At 39.4% G+C, this 8410-nt stretch overlaps 1 pseudogene; it reads left to right on the top strand.

The window, feature by feature from the left end:
• The first annotated feature begins 1008 nt into the window (after positions 1 to 1008).
• The window catches only part of LOC107724549 (scavenger receptor cysteine-rich type 1 protein M130-like), an 11536-nt pseudogene continuing 4134 nt past the window's right edge, over positions 1009 to 8410 (top strand).

Here is an 8410-nt window from a genome sequence, read left to right as displayed (position 1 = left end):
CTGGTGGCAAGCGGACGGAAGTTCATGGACAGGATTCGTGACAATCATACATAACATATATTTAATATTTCTTAACACATTATAATGAGGTTAAACTTTTAAGTTTTATGAAATAACAAATAATCATGAGTTTACAACATTTATTAATCTAATTTTGTTAATTAGTTAATCTAATCTCTACACTGAAAAAGATTGAAGCAGCAATTTCTTGTAAAACGTTCTGTAATCATCTTTTTGTTTACAACATCAAATTTTTTTACAATATACATCTTTTAAACATATCAGTTTGTATAAATTAACATTAATACATCATGATGAACAACTATGAGTTAAAAATGATTAGTACATTAGTGTCCATTGTGTTCATGATACTGAATGCATTAATTGATGTTAACAAATTAACCCTTACTAAAAAGTGTTACAAATGTTCCTTTTTCTGGCAAAGGAGACGCTCAGATGTGGACACAAGAGATTCAGTGCAGAGCAAATGAATCTCAGATTCACCTCTGTCCAACCTCACCATCACATGAAAAAAACTGTTATCATGACAATGATTTTGGACTGATGTGTACAGGTTGGAATTAATTTTCTTTGAGTAAAATCATTTTTATTTTTTACATTTGTGTGTGTGTGTGTGTATGTGTGTGTGTGTGTGTCTGTGTTACTGCCCAATCTTAATATTTATTTCCCTCTGTCCTCTATTTCCTATTCATCTGCCATTCTCACTGTCATTATTTAGACAGGAGGTTGGTTGGTGGTCACAGTCGCTGTGCTGGTAGAGTGGAGGTTCTTCATAGAGGTCAGTGGGGAACAGTGTGTGATGATAACTGGGATTTGGCTGATGCTGCAGTGGTGTGTAGAGAGCTGGGATGTGGAGAACCTGTAGATGCTCTGGGTGCTGCTCATTTGGATCAGGATCAGGAACAGGACCGATCTGGATAAATTATGCTGAGTGTACTGGATCAGAGTCCACTTTGAAGATGTGTGGGTCAAGAGGATGGGGTAAACATGACTGTGATCATAGTAAAGATGCTGGAGTCATCTGCTCAGGTAAACTACTTCAAACCTGTCCTCAGTGATGAACCTCAAATCAACCTCTCATTAAAATTTGTATTTATTTGAACTGTTTTTCCAAATTTAGAAATTGTTTTTCTTTTAAAATTAATGAATAATGCTTAATGGTTGACCAACGATGACTAGAATTATGTTGTTAAAAATGTACCAGTGTTTTTCATGACAAAAATAATGTCCAGGTCTAAAATAAGCATCAGACATACATAATTTAATATCTGATAACATGTTACAATGAGGTTAAATTTATTAGCATTATGTTTCATGAGCTAACAAGGAATCATACTTTTACAACATTTATTAATCTAGGTAAATGTTATATACAATTTTAACATAGGAGTTTGTATAAATTAACATACATTTTTATGATGAACAAGCCTGAATCGAAATGAACAATAGTATACTGATTAATTAAACTTAACTTAAATGTTTTAAAATAATTTTGTTCATTATTACATTGGGATAACTAATGAATTACCTGATGTTAACAAATTGAACCTTATTATGAAGTGTTACCAATGTTTCTTTTTCTTTCATTGGATTCAGTGTAGAGGAAATGAATCTCAGATTCACCTCTGTCCAACATCACTGCCACACAAATACAACTGTTCACATGATAATGATGTTGGACTGGTGTGCGCAGGTTAGAATTACTTTCCTTTTAAATCATCTTTAAAATGTAGTATTTTTTCATCATCATTTTGAGTCTTTTTGCATCTCAAATTTTCTTTCTCTCTGTCTTTCAATATTTTTTGGTTTCATTCTCTTTGTGCATTATATAGACAGTGTGAATGTGAGGTTGGTTGGTGGTCACAGTCGCTGTGCTGGTAGAGTGGAGGTTCTTCATAGAGGTCAGTGGGGAACAGTGTGTGATGATTTCTGGGATTTGGCTGATGCTGCAGTGGTGTGTAGAGAGCTGGACTGTGGAGAACCAGTAGATGCGCTCTGGGTGCTGCTTATTTTGGATCAGGATCAGGCCCAATCTGGATGACTACAGTATTATGTACTGGATCAGCATCTACACTGAAGAACTGTGGATCATCCGGATGGGGTAAAAGCAGATGTGATTATAGCAAAGATGCTGGTGTCATTTGTTCAGGTGAATGAGACTGATCTTCAATACTTTTTGGAGCAAATTCACTAAACGGCCATGCCACTCTTGCGCAAGCTATCAACGCATGCTATCAACTCTGTCTTATGTACTAACCATCCACAAACTAATTTAAACGGGGACATTCAGTGTCCAAATAGCACTTCGCCTTGAGTAAATCAACTAGGTGATTGTCGTTTATATAAAATGTTCTCTCATTTTATTTTGGTAATTTAATGTCATGAAATTTTTAACACTGACTTGCTATTGTTTTATGTCTATATCATAATCATAGTGACCGATGGTCTTCTGTGTTGTGTAAATATTACTAAAAACACTAACCTACTGAAGTATCTGTGTATGTATTTTGAAGGAAATGTTACCAATGTTTCTTTTTCTTTCTTTGTTCAGGTGTCCGGCTGGTTGGAGGATCTCGCTGCTCTGGGAGGATAGAGATCCTTCATAATCAGACGTGGATGTCAGTGTGTGCCACTGCCTTTGACCAGCAGGATGCAGAGGTTGTGTGTAGAGAGCTGGACTGTGGGGCTCCTGTACAGGTGCTGGGAGCAGCTGCTTTTGGCAAAGGAGACACTCAGATGTGGACACAAGAGATTCAGTGTAGAGGAAATGAATCATTCATTCGATTGTGCCCAACTTCACATGACATACAGTGCTCTCAAGAAAACAACGTGGGACTGATATGTTCTGGTAAAATGTCAATGTTTAACCTTTAAACATTTATTACTGAAATTGCAAATCACATGATGGTAGTGTTTTACAATTGTCACATCCATGTGTAGCTGCTGTGTATATAAGCTTATCATTCGATTGATTGTTTTGTATAGTTATGATGCAAAAACTGTTGAGAAGAGTTAAAATAGTTTTGAAATAAATGTTTAGTATTCCAGGAGATATGTTAAGTTTAAAGAAAAGGAGCCACAATTTCAGAAAGAGTATGTTAGCAATTGTCAAACACTGTAATACAACAGCAATAAAATAAATTATTTGATTTCTTGAGTTTATTTGTAATATACTCTTGTCCAGCTTTATTTCTCCAGTTCAACTCTCTAACTCTCTCTCTCTCTCTCTCTCTCTCTATATATATATATATAAACTAACAGCTTTTCTAATCTTTTTGTATTCTTTCTGTTTTATTTTTATTTATTATACAATTATCAAAAACAAATAAGGCCTCTAACACTAGCTTGCTCTGTTCTTTTTCTATTCTATCTGTTTTTCTCTCTCTCTCTCTCTCTCTCTCTCTCTCTCTCTCTCTCTCTGGTTAAATTCTCTTTTTCATGCGCAGATTTTGAGACTATTAGGTTGGTTCGTGGTAACAGTCCTTGCAGTGGTAGAGTGGAGGTTCTTCATAGAGGTCAGTGGGGAACAGTGTGTGGTGATGACTGGGATCTGGCTGATGCTGCGGTGGTGTGTAGAGAGCTTGGATGTGGAGAGGCTTTAAATGCAGTGTATAGGGCTTACTGTAACACAGTCATTAGCCACTTTGGTTGGTTTCTGCAGGTCATTAAGAACTCTTAAATTTAGTTGTATCAAATTTAAAATTTCTAAAATGCTACATGAAAAGCCTGTTAGAATTTCAAGAGGTCTTAAATTTGGGGACGGAAAGACAAGAATCACGATAGGCTATGTATTTATGTGACGATTCAACTTCGAAAGACTGATTGTATTAAATAATGAGCACTGTACGATTCAAAGTCAAAACGCAAGTACATTCACTTCGCAACCTTTGAGGTTGCTGAATTACACAGGGCTTGACAGTAAGGGCTGCCCAATGCCCAATTTTTAATCTGAATTGTAAGTCATGTCATTTTATGGTTTAATGTTACTATAGACATTGCCCTACCCCACTCATATGGTATTAATTTTATTTATGCAGCTCTTTAAAAAAAAAAAAAAAGAAGAAACTCTTAAAAAGGCTTAATTTTGATTTTAAAAATCCTGCAGATACCCTGTAAATATATGGAAACAAAGAAAAGATGAAAAAGTGGAAATAAGGTTGAGAATTGCTGGTATATGATCCAGCACAGAGAACCATGTACTAAATCATGACATTTGCATTTAAATAAGTTGTAAATCTAGCTACAGTGTTTTAGTATACCATAGTCAACTTTAATCATATAAAATGTAATTTCCCACCAGCAAAATTGTGGCCAGTGAAAATGCTGAGTGGCTAGTAACTTTGGAAAACCATAGCCACAGTGGCTGGTGAACAAAAATGTTAATGTCAAGCCCTGCTTTGATTGTATTAAACAGAACCAACTGAAGAATTATTAAACAGAACCAACTGAAGAATTAATCATTACTCATACTGTTATCTTTCCTGTTCTGTTTCATTATGACCATGTTCTTTGTCCAGGTTACACTGATCTCAGGCTGGTAAATGGTCCTGACATCTGTTCTGGTCGAGTCGAACGTCAGTTCCTCAGTAAATGGGGCACAGTGTGTGATGCATGCTGGGATATGAGAGCTGCCAGTGTCCTCTGTAGACAGCTGAATTGTGGGATTGCTGTGTCTGTTGTGGGATCAGACTGGTTTGGAGAGGGAAGTGATGAAATCTGGGCTGATGTGTTTGATTGTGACGGGAATGAAACAAAACTCTCAGAATGTTCCATCTCTTCATGGAGTCGAGCTGAATGTTCTCATAGTCGAGATGTTGGAGTCATCTGCTCTAGTGAGAGGATTTTATTGAAAAAGTCAAATGCATGAATTAGCTTGCAATCAGTTTTGCCACCTTTGCAATTTTATTGCTAGGGGGGTGAAATCTGGGCTGATGTGTTTGCTTGTGACGGGAATGAAACAACACTCTCAGAATGTTCCATCTCTTCATGGAGTCGAGCTGAATGTTCTCATAGTCGAGATGTTGGAGTCATCTGCTCTGGTAAACTTATTTGACATTGAGACTATAATACTACCAATAAACTCTCTGTATTATGTATAATGAAGACTATTTTATTATGTTCTAACACAATTCTTATTTTGCTAAAACATGAGATCTTTTTTCAGATTCCTCTCTGGCTCTTCATGATGGTCTGGTGCGGTTGTCTGGAGAGAGACAGTGTGAGGGGGAGGTGGAAGTTTTCATCCATCAGGTCTGGAGGAGAGTTCTGCTGGACTCCTGGAGTCTCACTGAATCCTCTGTGGTCTGCAGACAGCTGGGCTGTGGCTCTGTGCTGAACTTCTACGGCTCCTCTTCATCCAGTCCTGAACACAGTCATGAGTGTGTGACGGGCTTCCAGTGCTCTGGGAGTGAAGCTCATCTGGGGAACTGCAGCTCTCCACAAACTCTCAACTGCAGCTCCACACAACAGCTGTCAATCACCTGCCTTGGTGAGAAGAACAACATCTGGGCAGATTCTTCAGTTGTTACTAATCAATAATGTGTTTTTCTTTCTCTGAATATCAGGTCGCGGGTCCATCAGGCTGGTGGGTTCTGGGGGAGACTGTGCAGGGAGGCTGGAGGTTTTTCACAGCGGCTCATGGGGGACAGTGTGTGATGACTCCTGGGATATTAAAGATGCTCATGTGGTGTGCAGACAGCTGCAGTGTGGAGTGGCCCTCAGTAACCAGCAGGTACCAGCCTGGTTTGGTCCTGGTTCTGGACCCATATGGCTGGATGAGGTGGAGTGTGAGGGGAATGAGACGTCCCTGTGGAGCTGCTCTTCTCCAGGCTGGGGAAAACATGACTGTCAACACAAGGAGGATGTAGGAGTCGTGTGCTCAGGTAAACAGTTCAGTGTTATGACATAAAAATAAATCCTCCCAGAAAATTGTGGACATTTCAGTCGTCCATATATATGTAAAATCCAGTGTTTGAAATTAACAGGGTTGGATGAGAGCTGAGATTATTTCTCATCCTTTTCCATCTAGAGTTTAAAGAGATCAGGTTAACTGAGGGCTGTGAAGGGAGTGTGGAGGTTTTCTACAATGGATCCTGGGGAAATTTATGTTACAACCAGATGGACAGAGACACAGCGACTCTGATCTGTCAAGAGCTGAACTGTGGAAGATCTGGCAGTGAACCCAGTTATTCAGAGGGACTGAAGCCTCATAATTGGCTTGATTATTTTAAATGTCGACGACATGATTCCACTTTATGGCAGTGTCCTTCATCACCCTGGGGACAGGATGTCTGTGGTAAAGATGAAGTGGCCAAAATTATCTGCTCAGGTAAAACAGATGCATTTTCCATCACCAAACAATAAAAGAGTAATCCTTCAACATTTATGTTTTGAGAAGATGCATGAAATACATATATTACAATTGTGATTACAGAACAGGAGAGTCTTGAGTCTCGTCAAAGCTATCTGACATTCTCCACCAGAAACAGTGTTCAGGTAAGTTTATTTAATGGAAGCAAACATAAAAATCATGAATGCTGTAGACAATGTAGGGTAATGGTACTCTAATGTGCAGCACCACCAGGATTTCATCTTGGCATATACACGATCGCACACATTCTCTTGTGCAGATGCCACTGTTCTGACTGTACTCTGCTGGCAATTACTGTTTGTTTGTTTCCTTTTTTGTGATGTGTGTTTTAGAACATCTTCCTCTCAGACTGAGTGGAGAGGAGGGCCAGTGCTCTGGGAGGCTGGAGGTGTATCATAACGCTGTGTGGGGCTCAGTCTGTGATGATCAGTTGGACATCAGCGATGCTCAGGTGGTCTGCAGGCAGCTGGGTTGTGGAGCAGCACTGAGGGCTGATGGGAATTCAACCTTTAGTGCTGGTGAAAGTGTTGTGTGGATGAACAAAGTTGAGTGCAGAGGGAATGAGATTCACCTGTGGGACTGTCCTCTCTCCCTGAATAACCACACTGACTGCTCACGCAAGAAGCTTGTTACGCTCAACTGTGAAGGTCACAGCAAAATGTTTAGATCATCTTAGTGCTAATAATAGTTGAGTGAATAAATCAATCATTTGCATGATTTTGAATGTGTTTGTGTCTGTTTTGGCAGATTTATCAGATTTGTCAATGTCCACTACTCCTGCCTTGGGACTGTCCTCTCTCCCTGAATAACCACACTGACTGCTCACGCAAGAAGCTTGTTACGCTCAACTGTGAAGGTCACAGCAAAATGTTTAGATCATTTTAGTGCTAATAATAGTTGAGTGAATAAATCAATCATTTGCATGATTTTTAATGTGTTTGTGTCTGTTTTGGCAGATTTATCAGATTTGTCAGTGTCCACTACTCCTGCCTCAACATCATCAGCTTCTCCTCCAGTTTCTCCTCCAGTGCGGTCAACATCAGTCGCTCCTCCACAAACTCCTCCAGCAGCGTCTCTCTCCGTCCCCCCAGTGCTTGTGATTGTTCTGGGAGTTGTGCTCTTACTGCTCTTAGTGCCACTGCTTATACTGATTCAGCAGAACAGAGTGATGAGGAGAGGTAGGAGAGATCCAGAGACTGTCATATTGTGTCTTATTCAGTGTGTGATCAGTCATGTGTTGTGAACTGACAGCAGGTTTGTCTGTCTACACTCACAGCTCTCTCTAAGAGGAGACACAGGACGACGACTGAGGCCGTTTATGAGGAGATTCAGCACAGACACAATCACTTCACTCAGAGGGGTGAGACATGAGCCATAAATCTAATTTAATTCCATTAATAATAAGAGTTGGTCAGACAGTTGATGTTCATCTATTATTAGTCCTGTTAAACCTCCTGCTTCAAACCACAGAATTCCTGAATGATCTGTCTCTGAAATCCTTTTGGTGATCTTACAGTATATTCTTGTCTTGAAAACTGGTCATATCATTACTTGATTAAAATGATAATGACCAGCAAGAGCATTTTATTTCTAATAGTATTTTGCTTTGATGTTGAAGAGATGGTGAATGAATTCACACCGGGATACTATGATGATGTCATCACTGATGGACTGAAACCAGATCATGAGACAGGTGCAGTTCTGTACTGTAGTTGTAATTCTATGGGCCAGATTTATTAAACAGGGTAAATTAGCATGAGAACGCAATCCTATAAAGTGCTGATGGGAGTGGAAAGTTCCGTAGTTGATCTACTGACAATGAGCAAATTAAACATTGGATCAGCTCTGTAATGACTAACGCAATCTAGTGAAGTGAGAAGTGGCCAAGTATGGTGACCCATACTTGGAATTTGTGCTCTGCATTAAACCCATCCAAGTGCACACACACACAGTAGTGAACACACACACACACACACACGCCGTGAACACACACCCGGAGCAGTTGGGGGTTCGGTGACT

Source organism: Sinocyclocheilus rhinocerous, unplaced genomic scaffold (assembly GCF_001515625.1).
Source record: "Sinocyclocheilus rhinocerous isolate Xijiao unplaced genomic scaffold, SAMN03320098_v1.1 scaffold2410, whole genome shotgun sequence".
Lineage (NCBI taxonomy): Eukaryota > Metazoa > Chordata > Actinopteri > Cypriniformes > Cyprinidae > Sinocyclocheilus > Sinocyclocheilus rhinocerous.
Note: the sequence above shows the minus strand (reverse complement) of the source record. Positions and strands in the feature narration are given on the sequence as shown.